At 36.7% G+C, this 27,098-nt stretch overlaps 1 long non-coding RNA gene across 1 annotated transcript; it reads right to left on the reverse strand.

Annotated features, from left to right (window-relative positions):
- Positions 1–268: 268 nt before the first annotated feature.
- LOC112977676 lies at positions 269–14,446 on the reverse strand. The gene is made up of 3 exons (XR_003257606.1): positions 14,389–14,446; positions 9,880–9,922; positions 269–297 (listed from the first exon to the last, which is right to left on the reverse strand). It is a non-coding gene; the product is annotated as an uncharacterized LOC112977676 (long non-coding RNA).
- Between the last annotated feature and the right edge of the window lie 12,652 nt (positions 14,447–27,098).

Below are 27,098 nucleotides of genomic sequence, written 5' to 3' on the forward strand. Positions count from 1 at the left end.
TGTACACTACTGGATATCTTTTTCCATTGCCCTTAAACAGAAGTCCAGTACATAGCAACTAATTCCACATATCTGAATGCAAGACTGAATCCACTGTTTATCTGTTTTAATGAATGAAGTGGCCAAGAGTGCTCTTTGAATTTTTGACAAGGAGGTGGTCCAAAAGTCCATGATTTGCAAGTAATTCAGATAATTTCCAGAGAACCACCCCCCCCCCAAAAAAAAGCAACAGAAATCCATACCTTGGAAACTTGTGCACATCGACACAAAGTAACTATGTCCAAGAAAGAAAATATTCTAGGAAGAAAGGAAAAGAATAACAATTAAATATTTTATTATTAATTCAGACGAATACATAGATTTATAGTTCTGTAGCTTTATGGGAGGCACCAGTTATATGAGAAGCAAGTTAAATGCAATATGAGTTTTTAATCAAATTATTTTTGCTTATTGAGACATAAGGAGTAATTTCATAGCCACCTTCTAAGGCAGTCAAGGCCTTCATAGCAGAACCAGCAGGTGCTGCTAAAGAAAACTGAACATGTTTCTCCCTCCTCATTACCCAAACATGTATGAATGATAACAGATTTTTTCTTTTTTTAATTCAGAGAAACTGCTTTATATACATTTAACTGTGCTAGAGTTAAAGAATAACTTACACAAATATAAGCAAAGATTTTAGAAGACGGTGAAGAGTAAGGAATGAGAAATAACACATAGATAAACCTGTATTCAAGAATCTAAGTACCAACAATGACCCAAATTTCTAAACATGACTACCCAGTCTAAAACAGTCAGTATCTTTTCTTACTTTGTTCTACAATAAATAATTACAGTTCAAAATGTAGCATTACTATTCTGGTCATGGAACCAATTCTTCAAGCCTGCGTACTCTTAATAGTTTTCAGGAATAATTTTTTTTTTCATTGTCAGAGTGAATTTTGCTAAATACCATTTGCAAACAACAACGAGAATTGTTGAAAGGATGTTCTCAGAGAAGGAAAATTATTAGCTTTAGCATAAAATACAGATCCTATTCCAAAACCATTTTTTACTACAGAGAATGAAAGATACAAAATACATGAAAGATGCTATTGTAATGCACTTATTAACTGTTACCTGCTCCCCAACTAACTTTTTCAGTCACCAAAATAATGAACAGGAATGATAACAGTATCTTCTTATACTGAAATCTTAACTCTGAGGAGCAAATATAATTGGTAAGAAATCCTCAGTTTTATTATGTAAAATTCTGATCACCATTTTCCAAGTGGAAGCCTGAAGCTTGAGCTCTAAACGGATGCTTAAATCTTAAAGGCTGTATTGTTTAGCTGTGGTAAGAGCCAACAATGAAACAGATGTTAATGGAAGTACCTCTTAAGAAAGATCAGGCCTTCTGGATGCTTATTGTGGGCACTTCAGAGGTTAATGTTTTCCAATATTTCATTAATACATATAAATACTTTATCTTTTTCAATGTACAATAATACATTTTCTCAAAAACAATTAGCTACACATGCAGAAGGGCAAACATTCTCAGAAATCATGAAACTATTTCTGAAACCATACCAACAACATTTATCTTGATAGCATCTGTTTTACGATTTGAACATCCATTCCAAGGCCTAGACCCTTTAAGGACCTTAGCAGTGCTTCATACACAAAGTGCACTCTTTATGTATTCAGCAAGATTGCTGAACTGCTCAGATGAGCCCTGAAAATGTTCTCTCTCTCAAGAGTAACATTTATAGCAATGACCCATCATGACCCCTCTCTGAAGTCACCTCTCCTGCACCCTCCATGAGGCAAAAGGCAGAAGTTAAGAGTGTGGAGTTTGTGCTAGAGGGTTGTAGAAGCTTCTTGGCTTGTAAAATTTCCTCACAGTAATGCTAAATGAGTGGAATCAGGTTATCTTTGATTTACAGAAGATGAAGCACAAAAAACAGATTTCTAAATTATTTCTAATGAAGACATGAAGGATAGTGACAACTCATTTCATGATGCAATACTGTTGTCTAAACAGAGAACATGTGGCATGCACTGGAAATGATGCATCAACTTCTATTTTAAGTAAAAAAGAACAGAAGGGACCACAAGATGTTGAAAAAAAGGTTACTTTATATATCCCACTACTCTGAGTTGTCTACCAGTCTGTCTTCATGTTTGATTGTTTGACTGTTAAAAGATTAATGCCTATGTATGATTTCTACCCCCCCCCCAAAAAAAGTAAATTAAAACCAAGTGCAGAAGAGATGTATTTATTTTTCCTCCAGCAGTTCATTATTCTATATGAGGTGTCTTTCTAAAAAGCCAAAAACTTAAAGCAGTCTTTTTATGTTAAAAGGAGAAATATTTTAGTAAGTGTAAAAATTGATGATGCCTTAGATTTTTATTTTTGTTCTAAAGAAGCTTTCTTGCAAGGCTGCTCAAGCTGTCCCAGTGGAAACAGATAAAAACCCAGCAACGTTAAGCATGCATTACAACCCAGCAAAGAAAAGACGATTCACTATTATTCAGTCAAATACCGCTATAGTTAAGAGATACTAGTAAATTCCTTCATTATAATTGCTAAGAATCCTTTTATTGACTTGCGTGAAAGTGTTTTTTCCACACTTTTCTATTTATTTATCCTCTATGGTATAGTATCACATGCAAACCACTAGCACACAGTTACTTTGCTACTTGCAGTCCTGCAGAACTACTAGCAAATTTTTACCAGCCAAGGAAAACTAGCCAGCGAAACAAAAAGACTATAGGTTAAAAAAAAGAAAGAAAGAAAAAAAAAAAGGAGCCAGCTGAGATGGAGAAGGCGACACTGACACCACCTGGTGCTTAGGGTGAAGGCCTATGCCAGCAGGCACTTGTAATTTCGAAAAAGTGGAAAAAATTACCAACTAGGCCAACTGATGGTTGTATAGCACATCTGTCCTCTATGWCCACAGCTACGCAGATGGAAGCTAATGCAGCCAGCAGCAGGATTCATTTCCACTTAGTCTGTGGCATAGATTAGTACAGGGAAGCTGGAAATGAAGTTAATAGATCCACAGTAAAGTTTAGGACCATCTATTCTGACTTCCTATAGCCCAGGCTATTAAATTTTCCTTAGTTATCCTGTACTGAGCCCAGGAAAGAGAAGCTGCTTACCAATAATTGGAGTTCTCCAAGACTTCTTGTCCCTATGCACATACCACTGTGGACACGTATATTCCTCAAGGGCTTGGCCTTGGAGATCTTTCAATGTTAGCAGTACCTGCAGCAAGCATGAACTTCATGCCAAAGGCACACAGGCTTGTGCAAGCTCACAGTTCCTCAGTTCCTTGAAGAAGGACTTGAATTTGGCTAAAGACAAACTTCCAGAAAGGGATCTATTCCCAATTTGAAAGACTTCAAAAGATGGAAAAATCACTATTTTCTATGGTAGTTTGTTCCACTGGTTAATCACTCCGTAAGAATGTTTTGCCTCATTTCCAAGGTGAATGTCTGCCCTTCAGCTTCCCAGCACTATGCTTTTTTTCACCAAACTAAAGAGTGCATTAGCAGCTTCTTGTGGAGGTTTAAAGCCATTTATCATGTCATCTTTCATTCTTCTTTTTGATAATCTGTTTACTTTGGTTCTTTAAATCTCATCTTCTCCACACATTCTCCATTTTTCCAATGTATTTCCTCAAATGGGGACATCAGAAGCATGGGCAGTTAGAACTGTATTAATACTAATGAAGTTGTGCACAGACATGAAGTATGATTTCACTACTCCCATTTTCACAGCCATGAATTGCATCAGCCTTTTTTACACAGCATCAAACCAGAAACTTGCAAGCACCTTATCCACCTTCACATCCCTATCCTCTTCTAAGATGATACCTTCCATCAAGGCCATGGCTCTTTCAGTAACATTCCTTAGGCCCATATTTATCTTTCCACTTGTGTAAAATAAATCTTGTCTGAACACGCCCCAGTTTATCATGTTTTTTGGACTTGCAAGGAAGTGTCTTGTCTTCATAGTAATTTATCGTTACTCTTACTTTTGTGTCATCTGTAACTTTCATCTCCAGTGACTTCTGAAACTGATTTCCAAAACATTGATAAAAAACCTGAATGATACTGGGTCTACCTTTCAATTGCTGCAACTACGTATTAAAATCCCCAAATGCAAATAATTTCTTCCTGAGGTTTAATTAAAAAGTCTGTTAACCAATTCTGAATCCCCTTAACATGTACTGATATACTGTACAGGGCTTTTAAATCAAAAGGTCAAATGTTAAAAAGCCAAATGCCTGAGTAGATGCATATAATTTTGATCGGTAAACCCAGCCAATTGTTTAATCTCACAGAATGGTATTTTCCAACCTCTTATTCTTCACAAAACCACAACAATTGCCAGTTCCTCTCCTCTCCCTTAATTTTCTATCAAGCAAATCTAAGGTGAGTTTTTCCAGTCCATGCTAAATACAAGACTGAGTTTTCTTGGCATCTACCTTGCCTAGTCAAAAAGTGTTACAGTCAGCATGCAATATTCTTCTAGTCTTCTGGAATTTTCTCGATACTCAAGACTCACTAAAACTCAGCATGAAGGGACCACAGACCTCCTAAGTCACCTCTTTAAGGAAGTCTCCCTGCAATTTATAAGGGCTTGCCAACTACAATCGATGATTTACAGCCTCTATCTTCTTCCTGTATATTACCATACATATTTCATTATTCCCATGTGCTATAAGCAGACTATCCTGCTTTTTTCCCAGACACAGAAATGGCAGATTTCATTCTTACTATTCTTCCTCCCTCCCTGTGGAGCCATGGAAAGAAGCAGCTATTTCACAACCCCCCAACACTGCATAGTGTACCACGCACAGAGTGAGAAATCAAACTATGCAAAAGTCAAGCAGCCTCCCTCTCGCCTTTCAAAGGTTCTCCCCAGTTTGATCACATAAAGAGTAAGCTTTTACAGTATTGGCCTAGCAATTACTCATTTTAAGTATTTTGATATAATACTGTATAAACACACACACATGCACATACATGCATAGGGACATGCTGTTAATTTTTAGCCTAACAAACCCAAGTTTGGTATCTTTCCGACATGACAGAAAGGCCTGATACATGATTGCTCAAGCTTTATAGAAATTAAGTTGGGTTTTTTCAATGACTGATCTGAGCATGGAATTCTATTTCAGCACATTTATTTTTCATGTCTTAAGTTTGAAGTGCTTTTGCACTCAAAGAATGGTAACAAGCTATATCAAAATGAAAATCAAAATAGTAAAGATGAGAAATGCCTGACTGAAGAATCTAGAATACCTTCTCAGAGAATCTTCTCAACCTTACCATACCTTCCAGCTGTAACAAAAATAACATACAACAAACTCCTCATGTCTTCCCCATTTTAGACTGTGAACTTCTTAAGGAAGGGATTCATTACTGATTTGCACAATTCCTAGCATAGTAAACCCCATTCTAACAGAAGTCCATTGCATGCTATTAGAATGCAAATGCAACATGAAAGAGTAATGTCTTCACATGTGAAAAAGTAACCCAGAAAGACAAAGTACAGCTCTTACAGATTTGATTTTCCTTTTTTAACAGGCTTTTCTCAGAATTGTTCTGGAGTGATGCCCAGGCACAATCTCCTAACAAGCAACAATGGAAAAGAGCATCAGCCACTCTCAGAGCTCACTACTAATTCTGTTTGAATGCACACAGTTGCAAAGTCTCACAGCCATCACAGAAATTGTCTTGTCTTTCTCCTAAAATGACATTCAATATATAACACAGATTATTACAATTCTTTTTACGTGGAAGGTTTCTCCCCTCACTTCTTCCCCCATTTCAATATAGACCCTACTGAGGTACTAGGCATCACATTGGTAACTGCAATCAAGCAGTATGTACGAACGCTACAATAAAAACATGCAAGCTAGAAAAATTACAGATAAACAGAATAATTAATAGCTATAATAGATAAGAATAAAATTCTGAATGCAAAAATTTTATCTATATGGATAAATCAACAATGCTAGAGCCAGTATTGAACGTTATCATCTTTTTCTCCTAACCTTCAACAACTTTGTGGTTAAGGACCTGTTCCATCAGCAGATTCCAGTAATATCCCATTCAATAATACATATAATAATACCTGCCTTGGAAATTTAAATGGTGAGGCATATGAAAAATTGAACAAGTCGGATGACTTTGAAGTAAAAGAAATTATTTGTTTTAGGTTCATTTCTGTAAGGTTTTGTCTTCAGTAGCATGGTATCACAAAAGACAGACAAGCACTGGTTCTACACAAACCACGTATCAACCAACTGAACTAATTCTTGACCTTTCGGCTCAGTTATTAAAACAAATCTCTTTTTACTAGTGATGTGCTACTTTGTGAACTAAAGCACTTAAACTAGGCACTGGTTGGTGACACTTCAAAGCTTTCCACAATCACCATTTGTAAACTACTCAGGCTACGATGCCTTTCTTAGCATATCTAAGCAGTAAATCTTTCAATAACAAATATGGTACCAAAACCCCACTATTTCACAAGCCAAACCTCCTTTTCTTTTGCCAAGATAATTATTTACTATACAGCACTGACACAAATGTTAATAATACAAGAGAACAGGCTGTCTACAGGATGCCTAACTAATCTGTCTTCAGTAGAAACAGAAGTCAGCTTTTTCTACAAATAGTCAGCTCTGCTGGATTCATTTTTATAGTTATATGATATCTGATTTTTTATGGCTTATACATTACATTACTCACAAGATGAGCAGATCATATCACTCTTCTAAAAAATATTATACTTATTTGTAAAGCATGACCACATGCAGCACAACTGCAACATGTACAGCAACTAATGCTTTTAGCATATAAGGCTAAATCCCCAATGATAAATTCAGGAAGAACTAGTCCAGTTCAAATTTTCAGCAGATATACAGAATACAGCAACTACATTATGTGGTAATTCCCTATGCAGGGTCAATTATGAAGATAATGAATACAATTACATTATGCAAATCACAGAGCAACTTTAGTCTGAAAATGAAATATAGAAGATAGAACAGAAATGCATTTCTGTTGCATCTTTAATTTATATTTGCTCAGATATTATGGATGGGTAATGCAACTTAAAAGTTCATATTTAACTCAACTTCTAAAAGGTTACAAAAAACCCTCAAACACAAAACATATAATAAGCATTCAGGAAAAGCTCAAACCGTGAAATAGATTTTACCTAATGTTTCCCAAAGGTCAGTTATATACTAGAATCAATTTTAACATCCTCACTTAGCCCTGTTTCACTGAAAACAGCTGGTGACCTAACAATTTAGAGCAATCACCTCTTTGCACTGGTTTTCCTGATTCATCCAATTGCAAGACAAGAATTTTGAGGGAAAAAACATAACAATTGTTATTAGAAAAGAATACTAAATAATATTTAATGTCATTAAGTCTCTGGTAATACTGGTTAGGAATTTTACTGCAGTTCTTCCAAAAGGGAAGGCAATAGTAGAAAGTCACAGAATCCTTTCTGTGCTGGGAGTTTTTTCTATATATATATTTTTTAAATCGTCTTTCCCCCTTTCCAAGACAATATTCATTAAAGGCTGAATACTACTTTCAAACATGGTGACATAAAGTAGTTAGCTTAATGGTTATTTCAGAGAGGTTTACCCGTCAGCCCAGAGTCCTGATCCAACTTGCTGGCCATTTCAACTACCCACTGTCTACCTTTTCCCATGAAAGAGGGGAGTACATAATTTGGGCAAAAACAGCCAAGATCATCAAATATACCCATCCTGCACATTAGTGGCTTGGCACAGATGTGGAAAATTACATGATGCTCTGGTGGTATGCACCTTAGGACTGTTGCAGAAACCATGATCCCTGCAGCTATAAAAGTCAGGGAAACCTTGGTTAGTCATTGCACTAGGATTTGGTAGACTTGATCCAACTTGTAGGCCCTGCTGCTGGCCTGGAGGATGACCTTGAACAAAAGATTTCTCCTCCTGATGCCCGTTTCTGCATCAGTAAGATATAGATAAGAGAGCTTACCTCCACTGTAAAGTACTTCAGGAGTTACACACAGGAAAAAAAAAAAATACTATAAATGTCTGGTATTGTTATTTAAACTCTCTAGAGTCAATATTTAACAATATGAAAATAATGGGGTTTTTTTGGTATGGAGTGATACTACAGTAAGAATATTTTTTTGAACTGTCTTTATGTTTTGATGGCACTTTTAATGTGGAATACTAGGAAGAACAACATTCCCTTCCTCATCCCCTCCCTCCCAAAATAACTCTATATAAATAGCCTGACTTCTTTATATCACGAAGACTTCTGAACGCTTGGCTTTAATGATTTGTTAATCAAGAGATTGACTTTAAATGAGGCTCCTGTTTCAAGGTAAATAAAGCTCTAAATGCAATTAGGTTTTGATTAGTTAAAGTACAGATTCTAAAGAGAAGTTTAATAGCAAATAAAAGAAAAAAAGAAACAAAACAAGTGGCAACGTATGAATCTGAGAGTTGTGTAAGCCATTGTTAAATCCCTTTTAGCTGTTACTCAAGCTTCAAACGTCTGTTATTTACTTTTTTTGCCCCAGTATGATTAAGCCCTTGTCACAAACATATTCTTACTGAGAGATGATATCTGTAACTAAATCAGGTAATGCTGAAGCACTCCATTTAATAAGAAAGTCCCAACTGTGTGAGCACAGACATTAAACAGAGTATTTCTTTTTAACAATTCCCAAATATTTTCAGCACCTCAATAGAAAAACCTATTCCATCCCCAAATCTCTTCTGCATGAACAGTGTGCAATAGCACTAGTGCACAATTTTCTGCTTGTGTTCTTATAGTCTCTCAATCACACACATTTTTTTTAAAAGGAATTCCATATGAAACACTTTTGCCCCAAACATTCAGATTTAAGCTTAGCCTTGCACTTGTGAACAAAAACAAATCACCAAACCATATTGAATACAGGATGGCAGCTACCCTTCCCAGTTTCAAAAGGTCAAACTTAATTGGTAACAATATAATCATCTGCAAATGTTTAGAACTTCATACAGAGAATCCAGAAAACGTGTAGAGGGAACCAACTGGTGAGTAAAAGAACTGAAAAAATACAAATTTGCCTCTGGAACCGATCTAAAATTGGCAAGAATTTCAGTAAGCAGACAAACAATACATGTATTTTGAAGGGAAAATTTTGAAGGAAAAAAAATCTATTATTATCTCGAACATGACAATCAATTATGCTACCTCATTTTCCTCACTTCAGCTGATTTGGATAATTAAACAGGGCAACATTTTGCCCTGAGTAGCAAAGACTGCTGTTCAGTGTTTGACAATCTCAGGAAAACATTCAAGTCTTATAATGCACACACAATCTTTTTAATTTTGATATAGACCATGTTTTGCATCTCTTTGACAGACTTCTCTGTAGGACTTCAAGCAATTGCAAGTATAGCTAAATTGATACAACTGCATCATCTGTATTCATATAGAATATGAACCTAATTAATTGTTCAGACGTTGCTTATGAAAGTAAAACTTATTTCCTATAAGTATGTATACACAAATATGGTTTCTGCATAGGGAAGTCTAATAGTGCCTTGTGCAAGTAACTTTCACAAAGCAAAGCAAGTTCTCCTATTTAGGATGCCAGAAAAACATGGATGCAAGGAATTAATGCAGAGCAGCTACAGCACTGCAAGATCACACTGACTTCTCTCTATAGAAAAATCCTCTAGGTAAAGATAACAAGAATGTATTTGTTAGCTAGAAGTATGGAACCTGACATTGACAGGAAGCAAGCAAGAACAATAGGACTGATAAACAGTGTAACATTAAATCTAGATTCACTCCTGTGGAGTTGCCTACCTATTTTCCAGTGGTCCTCAACTCCAAGGATGCGATCAGAAACCTAACAAAGCAAGTGATTAGAATGAACCACACACACTGGTCACAGACAAGATAAAGCTTCTAAAAAGTGATCAAATATTTTAATCTTTATCCAAGGAAACAGCACTGTCCACTTAATCATAATTCTTTAGGACTATGTAAGATTTATTAGCTCTTTTAGAGAATTCTGGTAATTTACAAGTAATAGAAAAATAAAAAGTAGCTCTTCTTGAAGACTGTGACATCTTACCACAAAAGTTGCTACTGTTAAAACTGCAGTAGTCCATCTCAGACTTTATTTCTGATCCTTTTGTGACAGATAAAGATTACTAACTTTATATTCCAATGCAAGTCTGCAACTAACGTACTGCATAATCAAACAATGCTTTTCCATAAATATACGGGCTAAGAAAAAATAAAGCTACAATTGTCCAAAGACATTGCTTAAATTACAAGTTATAAAATACCTCCATTGCATTCTTACCCAAACATTATACAACTGAGCATTCATTCAACTTTTCACTTGTCATAATATATAAGAGCAAAGGGTCTAATGGTCTTTGCCAACTGGCAAACTAATAGCACTACAACAGCCAAAAGGAGTGGTCATCTTTCTTTTGCCTTGAACAACACTACAAAACAATCAAAGTTTTAGAAGAATCTATTTTCTCCAGAGAAAAAAACTGACCCCAATACTACAAATAAAAATTAACGCCCATAAACCAGAAAAGCTATACATGAAAGGCCTCCCTTTCTCCACTCAAACTATTCTCCTACCCACCTCAAATCATGACTGGTCTGTCCAAACTAGGGTTTTCCTGAAATACTCTCTTCTTCCTCTACCCAATTATCTGGTCTACTTGATAAGGAACAAGTGATCTCTTTGGTTTGGTACTTCCAAATGAACTTTTCCTCACCTGAGAGGCTGAAGGTTTCGGGCATTTACTCAAAAGTGTGGTAGACAGTCTGAAGATACATGCAAGAACCATGAGCCTGCCCTGAGGAGCTTGCAATCTAATTTTAGATGTTAGATAAATACAGTAATAGTAATTGGGGGATAAGGTAATGAGAAAGGATAAGGACTGCAGTATAAGACCAGATAATTACTGTGTTTAACTTCAGAGCATACAACTATAGCAATAAACGAGTAAGTTTTAAAGAGGAGTAGTATTTCCAAAGTCTGCTATCAGAAATAGACTTCTCAATTCTAATGAGAAAAACTGGACAGCTTGTTATAGACAAATTATGTAAGTTTAAATACTTGATGCAAATGAGAACAAGACTGATTCTTGCCATAAAAGATTCTGTGTTTACATTCCTTTTCCAGATATTTGTAACAACATGATATTAAGCGCTCTTTTTCCATGTGTCAAATTTTAGACTTTTAAGAAAGAGCTGTAGTGTTTTCCAAGGGTATTCATACATATCTGATATAAGGAGGAAACAAAGTAAGTGCATTTGATACTTTCAAGAGCATTTACTATTTAGTTCCTGCCCTGTGAGCAAAATGTTTCCACTGCAACTGATTTACTCTTTTTAATTAAAGTATAGACTACATAGTTAACATAGTAAAAATAATTAGGATATTAATTATACTCAGTACAGCAGCACTGAATCTCTTTTGACATAATAATACTACAAGACAATTTTAAACCATGTTGTAGCACAAGCACAAACTGTGTTTTAAGTTTTAAGACACTCATGCTCAGGCTTACAAAAGCATTTATGTTCAGGATGTAAACCACAAATTCCCACTGATAATCCTTTAGACATCCACTTTTTACACCTAAATTTCCCTAGGCACTGCAGCATTCTGCAGGAATTAGAACCTAGAACTATGTCCCATCATTACACTCCCTCTTACATGCTCAGTCTCTAGCCATGTGAATTTGGCTCTGCAGTAGTACAATTTCAAGAGGAAGTTTACAGAATGTCTCTCCTATTTATCTCCTTCCACTTCATTCCAAAGCCCTGCTATTACCCTGAGGATCAGCACAATACTGTGGATGCTGGGAAAGTGCAAACTTTATTTCTCTCTGGCTGTGGCAGAACATCACCCAAGTCCCAGCATACAGCATGAGATTACTTCATGAATTGTAGGTACTGTCACCACCTTCTCCTACTTCTCCAGACACATTCTAAAAGAAAAAGAATTAGCCAGTCAGCTGTATCTGAGGATGCAGGCCGCAAGTCTCCATCTTGAGCAGTACCTAAGTAGAGATACGGTAGGACTTCAGGTCACCTCTTATTTTCCAGCCTCCTTAGAGCCTAGCTCAGCCTACCCTTACTGAGAGAGCCAACTGTCCCAGGTCACTTTCTCAGACCCCCAGCTCCTCTGGCTGCAGCAGCAATGCTATTTTGGTTGGTCACTGTGACATCCCAAGAGAGAACATACTTGCACAAGAAACAGAAAATTGCCTGAATCCGTTCTGTACATGTTTGGCCTGGGCTATTTTATTGTGTCGTTCCAGTGCCAGGCAGCCCTTAAAACTACACAAAAGACTTCTCTAGATACTGCAGCAATAATTACTCTAGAGGCAGTGCCTTGCTGTACCACACCCTTATTAGCTCAAATCCAAGGGGAGCCTACAAAGTTATTTGGAAGAAGTTATCTTGAATACAAGAGCCCACAGTTAAGTCACTGTTACTCTCCATCTACTTGCACATATTTTTTTCCTGCTGAGTTCTTCTAAGCATACTACTGTATAGTAGAATATGATGAAATAAACATACTGGTCAATGAAAGAAACAAGCCACCACTCTATACAACACTTTAAATAACTTGCACACTTGGAATTCAAGAAGCAGGCACCTACAAGTCAGATTTAGTAATTTTCTTAGTAAATGTCATTATAGATGCCACTCATATGTAATTAGCACAGACACAAAAATTCAGGAATTTAAGATCTCTATCACTCCACAATTTTTTTTTTAATCCTACACTGAAGATTAAGGCATACCACATAACCAAAGAAGTTATTCCAGAATAACATGTCTTCACTCTCTTAGTGCACAATATACCCCTTTTCACTATCCAAAAACACACCCAATAAATTCTGTTGAACTACATAACTGGGATCTTTAACACATGAACAGTGAAGAGGACTACCATTACCACAGTAAAGGAGGACATATTTGGAGAGTCCTACTGCTAAAAAAGAAGTGTGTTCAGATTATGGTTCTTTGCTAAGGAGGCAGCATATTAAATGACTTTCCTCTCGTGGCTCATGTATGGCATTGAGTGCAACAGAGCAAAGTCATTAGAATTTGTGTTCAGAGTATCATTCAGTAATGCTTCTCTTTTAATCAGATTTTCTAAACAGTTCTAGAGATCTAATTTACAACATTTTCACCACATGGAATGAATATTTCTCAACAAAAATTAAAACGTAAATTCAAATCCTCTAACAATCAACCTTAATGCCACCATGACAGCACTGTTATAGTACCAACACTAGAAGTCGTAACATTTTAGGAACACCTTCTTCAGATACAAAATAGCAAAACACTTACTTCAGACATTCTCCCTTTCACATCAGACATGAAGCAATGATATACCAGCTAACCTAAACAGCTCTTCAGTGTATGAAGAACAAATTATGAGCTCAGTTTTAATAACACCATCATTAAAAACTAACTGCAGCAATGTGCGTGAATGCATTTTTTTGCACGACGAATGGGCTGTAGTAAAAACTACGGGCAGGTATGGAAGATATGCTGTGCTGCTTCAGTTTTAGCTCTGAAGAGAAGTGATCACATCCAGTTGAGAAGTATTTCCATGTTAGGCAGTTTATGCTTTGCTTGAAATCAACTTTCAACAAGATGAGAGTATGAAGACATCCGCTGGTGTTTTAACCACAGGCTGAACTTCTTGATCTTGTGTTGCAACTAGCTCCTGCACAAATGATCTGCTTACACTCCAGCAAGCTGGTGAGACTTATGGCTAGCTGAAAGACTACGGCAAGAAAAACTCTCCCTCGCTCCTAATTTGTATAACATAGACTGAGAGTAATGGTAACGGGCAGTATTTTTCACTGCAGCGACTTTTTCAAAGCTTTGAAGTTTTATTTATATTTTATTTTGTTATAGCAGAGCTCATAACAGTGTAAATATGCATTATGGGTTATTACATTACAGAAAGGATAATAAACTATTTAGACAGACACAACTTTGCATGACATGGAAAACAGTTTTGTTGAGTATTCCATATACCAAAGCTTCCTGGGCATCTTATTTCAATGCTTTTTCTGGTATGCAAGAAAGAATATTATTAAATCACATCTTCCATGGTATAATTTCAACACATTAAAACAAATCAAGACTAACCAAAAGAAAACACATTCAAGAATTCCAGGAATAAAACCAAATATGTTTCTATTTATTACAAGACAGATTTAAGAAAGAACAAACAGTATTTTATACTCTGCAAATCACACAAACAATACATGATCCACAGACTTTAATTCCTTTACCCGTTATGTAGATTACCTTAACAGAAGTTCTTTGGGTAATTTTTTGTTAATAAGGGCTTCATCATTATTTGAGAAAACCTGGAAACAGAAGGGAAAAAAAAAATCACTTAAAAGCACAGACATCTAACAAACAGTTCACTAGACCAAAAAACCCAGCTTTTAGAGAGTCTTTTCACCTTCTCTTTAGGTGTTCAATTCTTTTTAATTACTGGTAATGCCTACTTTTCAATAGGTTATTTAGTAATCTTATAAGGTGATTTCAATATGCACAACAGCCACACCCACACATACAGCTGCTTTTCCTAATGCTAAAATTCAACTGCACAAAGTTTTTGGAGCAACTTTATATTCAGTAAACAAGCAATCAGAAGCCACACTTACACACTGTAAAGAAGTATTTTATGTAGTAGTAAAAATTCTAGCAACAGCAAGATTTACATGCATACACTAGTTGTACACTTCCAAAACTGTCCCGTTACAGAAAACTGAAACTGGGTATTTTCCAGTTACTCAGGTCATTTTACTGTCTACAGCGTAAATGGGTTGCCCAAGAAATGTGAAGATGGATAAACTATAATAATTTAAAGATTTAAAGAATTTACTGTCACAGATATAACAGTGGTATGACAGCAACTACTGTATAAGCAAAAGCAGCATTTCAATGAATGCTACAAGAAAAATAGAAAATACTTCACCTAGTATTTCATGTTACTAACATACCTCCCAAGAAGGAGAAAGTAGAGAGACAAAGAAAATAGAAGAAAAAAGCAGGCAATACTAAGATGATATGAGAAAAGTGTGAGGCAAGTGGAGAAAAAAAACTGGTCAGCAGTTAAATAGAAATACTAAAGAGAGAAGATATTGACCAGATCTATGAATTATTGCACATACTTAGTTTTGAGAAATTTTGTGAGAAGTATGCAACAATAAACAAAAGAGAAGGTGAATTAGAATTTAAGGAACTACGGCACAGACTGAAAGAAGTCAAAATCACCAAACAATCATTTCCCTTCTAAAGGGAGGAAGGCCTTTATGGAATCCATTTTCTGCATTATCAGGGACAAAAGCTAAGAAGAGGGATCCTGAATAGCTAGAAGTTTTCTGAAGACTAAAAGATAAATACAAATCTCACACAAAACAAATATGAAAAACAACAAGAAATCTTTCCACTACCCTTAAATAAGTCTACATCACTTGGTATCTGACCATCATCATCACCAAGCATCAGGGTGTCTTCTCCTTCCTCCCAACAGCACATACCACATACTTGGTAACTATTTGCTTTGCTTCTTGGTGGAAAAGAAGCTCAGCAGGAGGTGGTTCTGAAAAAATGTGCATCAAGCAAAGAAGAAAAAAAGCTGAATATGTTTTGGCTCTGTCTTCGTAGAATACTGGAGATAGAAGAAAGTACATGCGAGAGAATTTTCAAAATATCTCCCTGAAAAATATTATAAGATTAGAAATCCTTCTTAGATTAGAATTTCCTTCTGGTTACTGTGAAGAAACTTGTTTCTCTTCCAGTTTGTACAACACTGATTTCAGGTCTAACATATAATACCGCTTCTCAATTTTGACATAACAGCAACAGCCACTTTTTGTGCCTACCAACTCTGTACACACAAACAGGCTAACTACACATCTAAGAACATAAAACTGTTGACTTTCAATAGGACAAAAACCAAGAAGTTTAATCAAGCTTCCCTTTTCTGCAATTGGAGCAGCACAAATATTCATGGATTAGTGACTGTAAAGCTTAAAACAGGTGTGCAAAGCTTAAAACACGCACACATATATATTTCAATAGGAAGATTCTGGTTCCTCTAGAAAAGATACATTCTTGGTTTTACTTACAGAGCAGTTCCACATGGCTGACCACAGGTTCAGCTTTGCAGTAGTTCTGCTTTGCATCCAACACCTGTTGTTGGTGGTATTTTCAGCCATTACATTGAAACAGACTGTGTACATCAGCACTGGTTTCAGAACTATTTCATTGCTTCAGAGCTCGGAAACTGATAGATTTATGGATTATTTGTACATATGCTATTTTAATATTATATGCTACTCTCACAGTTGGTAGCCTACAGGATGAAAACAATAATATATACTGGGATATCTTTGAGAAGAACAGTCAAAACCAAAGCCTAGTTGTGTTTAATGCAGCACGATCACAAAAAGCAGAAGTATATGCCATCCTCATAGAACTTGAATCGCCAAAAGGTGCGGAGGGAAAAAAATTCTTCTGCATTACTGGAAAAAAAAACAAAACTCACAGAGAAATAGTTACTTGCATGAGGTAAACGAAGTCTGTGATAAAACTGACAAGTGGTCCCAGATCTCATTAATTCTAGTCCAGTATTCTAATATTCAGTATCACAGACCACTGTAAGTCCTCTTTCAACTTAATTACTCTACAGCTGCAGCTACTTCCTCTAAAGTTATAATATCTATGTAGAACATAAGTGGAAAGAGTATATACTTTTTTTTTTTTTTTTTTTTTAATAAAGCTACTTTGTAGGGTGCTACTGGTTAATATGCGTGCCATCACTTTGCTCATACAAAAGCTGATTTCTTCTTTACACTATAGATTCCCAGATGTACAATAAGCTGGATATACGCTCACTATGTGAATGATATAGCATTTAAATTAATAAGGCATGAGTATGTTACTATTTAATAAAAACAGCTATAATGTGTGTTCAAGACTTTTGGTATTTCCAACTCCTCATCAACTCCTGCATTAAAAAGCCAAATCATTAAAAAATATATCACAGGGTTTGGGGAACAGTAACTGTTCTTCTCTTGGGTCCAAGCCAAAAATCTAAACCTACAATCAAACTATATTTCTGACAAGTCTTATGTGAAAAAGGATTATAATCTCTGTATATGTACAACAGTGATCTTTTGAATTTAACTTAAAGTGAGACTGACAAACTATGTCAAATAGATGACACCAAACATGACCAATATGTTAGAATTTAGGAATCCCAGTTAAACCGAAAAAACGCAGCTTTCACTACTGAACATGAGAAGCATGTGACTTGCCCCACCACAGGTAAGGTACCGTATCTGCTAGAAAAGTCACAGGTCAAGACAGATTCACAGGTATTTTTTTTCAGACAATGATTTTTGTCTCCTTAATGCACTAGCTACAGTTATCACATCAAAGTATTGTTTTTATGGAATAAGAATATTTAGAAAAATGAACGTGCCTCTTTAAAGTACCCTTACTCTGAAAAAGTATATTAGCCTCTAGAGCGGTATTGTATTTGCATCTCAAAACTGCTCCTTTTAGAAGAGAGAGTTTGTTGGGTTTTTTTTAAAAGGCTCTTCAATACTACTCTTTCTCCAAATGAAGAGGAGGCAAGGGACAACTAGGCAGACATCTAGATGAAATTTTGTCAAGTAATTTTGATAGCGTACAGGTGGAGAGAAAAGAGAAAAGGTGAATACAGGACAATATATTTCTTCTTTGAAGAGTTCCTGACCATATAAAACTTCCATTAAAAAAGTAAATACCCTGGGTCCTACGTCGGCCTCCATTCCAGTCATGTCACCTCTCTCAAGTAAACAGTCCTGTCCTTTAAATCTTTGCTTGATTTTTGTCACATGACTTTCGCTAGGTGTTTTCTGTTTCTATTTTATCTACTATTTTATAATAGATAACAATAACATAAAAAAAATCATTCAAGTAACAGTTCATCAGCTAATACAAATAACATTCTCATAACCTTGTCAAATATGATTTGTCTTCAGTTACAGATAGTGCTGACAATGACATGCCCTCAAAATACCTGTATACAATAATATAATGAAATATCAGTTAAAAATACTGTGGACATAGAAAGAATATTTCTTTCTTTGTTTACTTTTGCACTTGATAGCAAGTTTCACTGTGTTAATGACAGGGCATTCACTCTCTTGAACTCCAGAAAAGTGTGCTTTTTACTGCAACAAGAACACTGAAACACCATAGACAGATCTGTTCACTGAGAGAAAGGAGAGACTGAAAATATGTAATGGAATGTTATTCTAAAACCAGCTCTAACATTCCTGTAAATGTAAACAGGGATACAGAAAACCTCAACATTAAAAAAAAAAAGACTGAGAGAGAGAGAAGAAATTGTAATGATGCTCTACCAACACAACTAATTGCTTCCACAACTAATTGCTTATTAGTTGCAAAATAATTGCATTTATAGTGTCCATGAACAAGATTGCTCATGTTCCTTAACTGACCTCTGTCTGTTTGTGGTACCTTCAGTGTATTTTTTCTAGATTAGTTATAATGAGCTACAATTGAAGATTTCCTTAAAAAGGGCCTTTTATTTGTTTACACCAAATTCTGTCAGTATCTACTATTTACAATTTTTTGTTGCATGTCCTCACTGTGTAAGGAAAGTAACTTTATCTATTGTGTAAATCTGTCAAATCTAAAACTAAGAGGAATAATCTCACCTTTTGCTTCCTCTTCCACATTATTAGCCACCCTATCATTAGTCCTAGACCATAACTTCCTGTTACACCACACTTAGCTTGCCACCATTAAAACTGGCAATGTATTCTCTTTTGGTCTCTCTAACAGTTAGTGACAAATCTCTCATTTGAACCAGAAATACTGAGCTGAAGAATCTTTTAATTGTTGGAGTTACAGCTATGGGGTTTTGTACCCAATCTGGTAAGGAACTGTAACATGCTCAAAAAAGGTCATTTTTCTATATGAAGAAACAAAGGAATTTTCATCCTGGCTTAACTGTGCTCATTTGAAAGACTCAGAAATTCCTGTTAACTAATATTTCAGCATTAAAATAAGGTTATATATTAAATTTTGTTGACAGCCTTTAATTTTTTTTCAATGGTGAAATTTTCATTGTCCTTCAGTCCTCTAATAAAGAGAACTATATCCTTTACATTTGAAACAGTTATGCTAGAAGATTAGCCATTACGGCTTAGTTCCACAGAGATATTTAGGTGTCTAGTTTCCACTAAAATCAGAGTGGATGAGAGGGCTTTCAACCTGCCAACTTTTCAAATCAAAAATTATTAAAATCAGTTTCTCAAAAATAACTTTGCTTAATAGGGTGTTGAAACAAGCACCTATGAGTAAATGGTGTGGGAAGAGGGAATAGGAAGTCTGAGAAACCCCACACAACATTCAGCAAAAAGAGAAAGAAGATATATACTGAAAATACGGCTGAAATACTTATCAAGTCAGGAATACAACCCAAGATTGGGTCACTGTCACCAAATGAGACAGTAGTTTAAAATTAAAATCCATGCGTTTCCCTTCTCCTGTTATTGACACAGCATACTTCCTAGTTAAATTGTAAACATTTCTATATGTAAAACAAGTCTTTCAGGTTTTTACTGGCAAGAACAGTATTTATTTAGTGTAACTTACGCAGTAATAGGCATCATAAAAACTAGATGTTTTAAAGGAAAATCCTGACAAAATAAAATTAAAGTTTTAATCAGTTCCCCTGATGTGCAGATTTTCTGTCACCAAACACAAAACCTACCAGCTTGCTACACATCTCTCCTCAGTGGAAAGACTTAATTGTTGCCTACGCAATTTCACCTTTGCTGTGCTACTGAAATTGCTTCTTGCTATAGTGAAAAGAAAGTGAGATCAGCTTTGCCACCAGAGCTGTTCATGAGCACACTAAAGTAACCAACAGCATACTAAAAATCTATATATTCAACCACAGTAAGAAAAAAAAAAGGGGGGGGAGGAAAAAGGAAAATAATCTTTCTTTACTATAAATTAAAGATTATCTTGTATGTTACACTACAAGCTCCTTCCTAATGGTTAGAGAATCACTGCTAGCTGGTGCTTCCTCTAGAGATGAACAATTAATACAGTAGACTTAGGCAGACAAGCAGAATCATTTAACACTATGCAAGTAGCAAAATCTAGCAAAATCTAGTAGCTGTATCTAGGCAACAAGAAGAGTGTTAGACAAGAGAATGGATAATATGCGTTGCTAACAGAACTGAAATAAGTAATATCAAAGACAACAGCTGATAGCACAAGACTGTTGTTAAATTTGAACCTACAGTAAACCTTTCTGTATAATCAATAAAATTATGAAACGCAAAACTAAACCTCAGAATGCAATCTCATTAAAAACCAAGCCTACCTATAGCACAAAGACTACATAACTCCAGTAACACTGCTGCCACAGATGCTGAAGTCAGAAGGTGGTATAATCTTCTACTCCCACACACAGACACTATCTGCCCTCCAGGCTATCAGCCCTAACTCTAGCTCCTGACTGCACCCTCTCTGGCTTTGATTTTGCACAGATTAAAACCCCAGCCATTCTGTCCTGCCATGGCAGCTAACCACTGCCATGGCTGGATACCCTCTACCAGAGCCCAGTGCATTGTCTTCAGTAGGCAATAAGCTTCCTCTTCACTGCTGAGATAGCTACTGCATCTTTTACGCTGATCTTTCTAAAGGATCTTGTCTCCTCCAGCACTGCCGGAAGCTGACTGATCAAATGCAATTAACACCTGATACCAAAAGCCTCTTTTTCTTGATGCATTGGTCTTCTTAAAATGCTAAGTCTCAGCTTCAGAGAACAACATCCAACACACATCCAGACAGATCTCTGTCTTTCCACAATGCCTTGCGCTGACCTAGGGCTGCCTACCAGGGCCATATTGCCTTCAAAGTTTCCCCAGAGGGAGCACTGGCCAGTATAATAAAACTTGCCAGGCAGAAACAGCTGGCTACACCATCCACTTTGCTGCTTGGTTTTCGTTCCTTCCAAAAAAGCCATCCTTATTGTTTTGCCAGCACTGGTACTCAGACTACATCATTTGCATCATTTTACTAGAGGTAATCTGTCTGGCTCTGCAAGACCCTGTCCTCAATGTGTAACAGATCGAGGTCATTCATGAATGCCTCAGTGTTAATCCCCTTGGTCACACAGCTCTACCTCGAGGCCTTTGGCCAAAACAACTCAGCTATCTCTTAACATAGAGSAGGAGGAGCTTGGAGGCTACCCCGTCTGCTGTCTTGAACACACCCGTCAATTCTCAGCTGACAGAACAGCTGACATCACCCCTTCCTGTGCATTTTTCAGAAGAGTTGTCACCTTCTGAGAACAACAAAGTTGGAAATCACCAATCTAGTCTTTTTTAGAGCTGCTCAACTATTCCAAGCAATCAAGTTGCTAAGGCCTAACAGGTTAGCCTAACTTGTTACCTGCGCTGGCATAAGACTGTTAGCTGCTTATTGCAAGACTTATCTTGTCTCCCAGCAAGTCAAAGAGAAAACAATCCTCTGAATTAGTCCCACATATTAAATATAGTTTCACATACTGCTGTCTTACCAGCACCATTATTTAAATTGCAATGACAGAGATTTATTCAAACTTTTGTTGCATTATAAATTCTGATATAAACCAAAAAGGTATGAAACAACCTCACAGAAAAAGCTTTTTGAATTTTTCAGCGGTACTGTCTTAACCTTTCAGGAAATGCAGACCGTCCTCAAGGAATTTGAGTGTAATAGTTATCAAATTCAAATTAACTTGTTGAAAATTATAAAGGGGAAATCCAATGGCTTGGGGAATTACTAATGACCCTAATTATTTGCAGGCCATGGCCTGAACTATTTGCAGGCCTAGAATTCAGTTGAAGGGTAATGTTTTATCAATACCCACTATCATCTAACTGATGTTTGGTAGCCTGCAAGACATAAGACATGAGGCTCAATCCAATACCTAACCAATTGAAACAGGTGTTACACTACTATTTGAAAAAAAAAATTTGCAAGTCCTGCTCCCCGCGATGTTATTAGTCTTCAGTCTCTTGTAGCCAGAGATGGGAGCTACAGGGAAGACCACTCTAACATGAAATAGTCACTCCACGCAGATTATGATCCACCTAGTCCACCCTTTGCCTTTTTAAAGCATCTCGATCTAACCACTACCAAAGATGGTACAAGAAACCTGAAGTATGTATGGAGAAAAGAAAAAATCTCTTAATCTCTGATGACTAGAGACTGGGTGAAGCTCAGAAGAAGACTGTTTAAACAATAAGGAGTTTGGAAAAAGTTAATTGTACCATAATTTTCTTTAAACATATATAAGAAGCTAGATTAAAAAATGGATTTGGTAAGGTTTAATCCTCATCACCTGCTGAAGGGGAACTCCACCCCTTATTCATATATTCCTTGCTAAGACTTCAACTGATGGAGGATTTTTTTGTTTTGTTTTTTTAAATATTTTAACGACTGAGTATTTCCTGCTTCAGGTATCTGTCCTTTACTCTTCTATTTCTTTAAGATTATGCATTCCAAAATAAAAAAAGTACATGATGAAGCATTTATACATTATTCTTAGAAAATAAAGCATTCAACTGAAGTAATGTGAAGATTTGACTGTTAAAGTGGTACACAAGAAAACCTGTATCATCTACTTTGCAGGCCTAAAGAGCAACAGACCTGTGGCAGAAGACTAAAATCTGATGGATAAAGTAGCTGTCAACTTTAGCCCATCGCAAAGCTAAATTATGCATCTTCCAGATACTATGCCTTCTTTTCCTTCAGCAGGTAAATAACAAATCCTTCCTCAAATGCAAAACAGAGACTCAAATGCAATTTGAAAAAGCGTAAGTTTGAAACACCTGGAAAAGATACTTCCCTTTGACTACTCAAGTAACTTTGCAACTCAAAGCAGAAGTACTGCAACAGACTCTAAGGCAGCTTCCACCACAATGTCATTCATAGGGACTGCATATTCAAACTAAAATTTGTCTCATCACAAAGATGATCAATTTGGTTTCATGCTCCCTTGTTAAAAAAATAAAAATAAAAATCACACTATATACGCATTCTCAGACATTCATAGCATGATGAAAATCAGTCAGAGAGGAAAGTTTGATTTTCACAAACTATCAATAAAAATCTTCAAGCTCACAAATGACAAACTGATTTTAAGTTTGACAAATAGATACAAGAAATTTCTTAACCCTGAAAAATAAACATGGATTTGATATAGAAAATACTAATGTATTGTGAATTCCAGGTCCATCATTACACACCCTTAACACCTTACACTTATCTTTTTCCATTTTAATAATGGTAAAGACTTCTCCTTGCATTGTTAACAATAAAATTAATTTATTTCAGATTCTAGGATAAAGGAGTAGATCAGAAAGGCATGACAAACAAATATCTACTACTGAAAAAAAATGAGGTTCTTAATATGCTATGTAAATCATTTGTGTTAACACTCAGGTAACAAAGTCGAATTCTACCTAATTTGGAGGAGTTGGAAGAAAGCCTTGCTGCAGCAATTCTCTTAAACACAAGATACTGACCTTCATCACAGTCAGACAGTGATTTAGGTAGATTTCTAGTACAATAAAGTATGGCAGTTTCAAATTTATGGTACCCTAGCAAGCTGCAGCAAGAAGCAGAGTTTGACTTTTGTCATTTAGAAGTTATTCTGTGTTTGCATTTTTCCTTCTCAGAATCTTCACAAACAATTAAAATATCTAACCACGTGTTAAAAGTTCAGTGGGAAAGCTGATTTGCAAAAGCGCAGAGGACTGGGCTCCAACCTTATTATATTCAAATGAAGTCACCCAAAATACCTAGCTCAAATATTATCAGAAATTGTAACAGTTATGATATTGTACTAAAACATAAAAAGAAAAATGGAGATATCCATGGAGTATATGAATAACATTCCTAAACAGGTTATAATAAAGAATGCAAATGAATGTTGTGTCTATTGTCTGAACTAACTACAGCCTGAGCTGTGAGGGAGAAACTTCAATTTCACAATTTCGTATGTTTTTGTCATACTTAGTATATCTAGTTTATGTGCACTTCTGATTCAGTAAAAACAATGCCAGAATTATTATACAAGTAGATAACAATTTACAAATTACTATAGTTATTCTGATTTCTAATTGACAAAACTGCTGAAATACTGGTAATGTGTAGCCTTCTGCTGGCTTAAGCATTCAGATCAATATTGCCACAGTGCCAAGACTAGTACTACTTTTCTAACTTAAAAATAGTTGCTATGCTTCAACAGAAACATGACTTTTATTTTAAATTTCTTTTATTTTAAACTTCCCACATTTATTACCCCCATGTTATCTCCAATTTTAATTAAGATCACCAAATCCCTCAGTCTGCTTTTTTTTGTCAAAATAAGCTAGCAATAAGCTAATCGTTCTTCTGATTTGTAGGAACAATGTAGGAACACTCTATACCTTATATTATAAGGTCTGATGTTAATTGGCTAAAATTAATTCCTTCCTTGTCTTTCTTTTATTTTAAACTATGCAGCCATGAAGAAATAAGAGGGAGAGAGCAACCTCAACAGGGCTAATCCTGTAACAGAGAATGATTCAAGTATAAGCATTCTTTGAGCAAAGCTTCTGAAACATACAAAAGATACATATATATTATTTCATCCTATTTTTAGCAGCTGTCAGGTGCAACTATGGAGCTGTCCAATATCAGAACCTTAATATGCACTACAGTAAGGCTTATCTGGTATAATTTATGAGATTTTACCTGTGCAGCTACAGCAGCTATTCAGTTCTTTGCAAATTCTGTGCCTTCTGAATTTAGATTGTTAAAGATACCTAATGAGAATTGTTAAAATGGACCACGAAGGAAAAGTTTATACTTGGTTCTGAAGTTCATTAAATAGAAGACATTTACTTATATTGTAAAACTGTTTATAAAACTTTTTGTTCATTGTTGGTCAGTTTGTCTCCTAAGTTTAGAACATGAGATAAATACATACCAGACTCTAAGATATCTCACATCAGATAAGCTACAATAGGAAGTGTGATGGAATACTGATGTAAAGTAGGACACTTTGTTAAGTCGCATCACAACCACCTCACCAATGCTACACAGTCAGCAGCCACATTCACTGATGTTTACTCTACCTTGTAACAGCAGAGATTTCCACAACAAAACCTTTGCGAACCAAATCCATCAACTTCCAAAACATGACAGTACATAGAAGTGTATTTCAAGCCCACACAATCCATCCAGATTTTTATTTCACCTCACATTTTAGTTTTCAAGGTTGTTTTGTCAGGTTCAAAACACACAAGCTAGATCAGGAAAGAACAGAAGACAAAGAGCCAGAGAAGAAAGGGAAGCAGCATGAACAAGCCTTTATTCAAAGGAAGAAGAAAAAGAAGAGTTACTAGGCACCAAGGTTCAGCATGAACCTAGGACAACACCACAGGCATACACACACATCTTCCTCCCCTCTGTAAGGTTTGGCACTTATTTTTTCCACATATGAAGAGCTACAGGAAGTCTACTACCATTAGACACAAATGCACACACATATACATGTACAAGCGACCTTCTGCCTTAAAACACAGCACATCTGCCCACATGTCAAAAGCTGGCAACTCTGCCTTCTTCCTGTATAAAACTATTGCTGTGAAGCAAGGAGGCATCAGATACTTGTAACTGAAAACAGGGATCATATCAACACCCTTTCCAAACATGCCATGTCTATCCCTACACACTGCCCCTTACACGCCTTATCATCTTCCTTTCACAACATAATGATGCACGTCTCCCTTTCAATTGATGCATGCACATGCTGTCTCACATCCTCACATACTCCCCACGTACACAGTACACACTCTTCTTCCTCTGTTGCACCCTTGGCACACACATATCCCATGACACACCTTCTACACATACACATGCAGTACACCTCATGCCTACCACATACATACCACATATTGTATGATATCGTATGATATGTGTGCACACACATCAAGCCATCACAGCTACGTACACTTATACATAAGCAATAGCCACTCTACACACACACACACAAAATACCATATCATTTATCAGCTACATACATATAAAAGCATAGATAATCCTTGCCACACCTATAGCATACAGGTCTATAATATCCACATTCCAGTATCCAATGTTCGCTATATGTACACATACACACAGCCCATACCACACACAGCCCATACCACACACAGCCCATACCACACAGCAGTACACAGCTGTAACTACATACATATGATGCCATGTCATATCCCTGCACAGTGTCACACCCTAGCACACAGACACACACACTGACACACATGCACAATTATCACCCTCGTGTCACACCTTGTACCTGCTCTACACACACAGCCCAGGTCTCGCCCTCGCTTACTGCACATGCACAAGCACATAAACAGCACGATGCCACACCCCAGTGCCCCGTGCATCCAGTCTGTCATACCCTACATCTGCTTCATGCACTGACACGTTTGCCTCCTCTATACTTTATATGGGGGGCAAACACACCCCTGTCACCCCCCATCTGCTCTGTGCACACATATACACACAGTATCTTCCCCCCCCCCATGTTATATAAAGGGACAACAAACCCTGCCACACCTCACCTGCTCTGCACACAGACACACACACGTTATCCCTTCCCCTGTGCCATGCAGGCGGATCACACATCCCACCCGCTCTGTACACGGACGACACGGCCCCCCCCCGGGGCGGCACAGGGGCACCCGCCCGGTACGGCACGCACACCCGTCCATACGTTATATATACCAACGCCGCCTATGTGCAGACGTTACGCGTGTCCCCACCAGCACCCCCCCAACACACACACACACACACGCACACGCACGCACGCACGCCGCGGCAGGGCGCCACCTGCGCCACGCCCGCCACCTGCCGCGCGCCACCGCCCAACC

This window comes from Apteryx rowi, unplaced genomic scaffold, assembly GCF_003343035.1.
Source record: "Apteryx rowi isolate R43461 unplaced genomic scaffold, aptRow1 scaffold_856, whole genome shotgun sequence".
Lineage (NCBI taxonomy): Eukaryota > Metazoa > Chordata > Aves > Apterygiformes > Apterygidae > Apteryx > Apteryx rowi.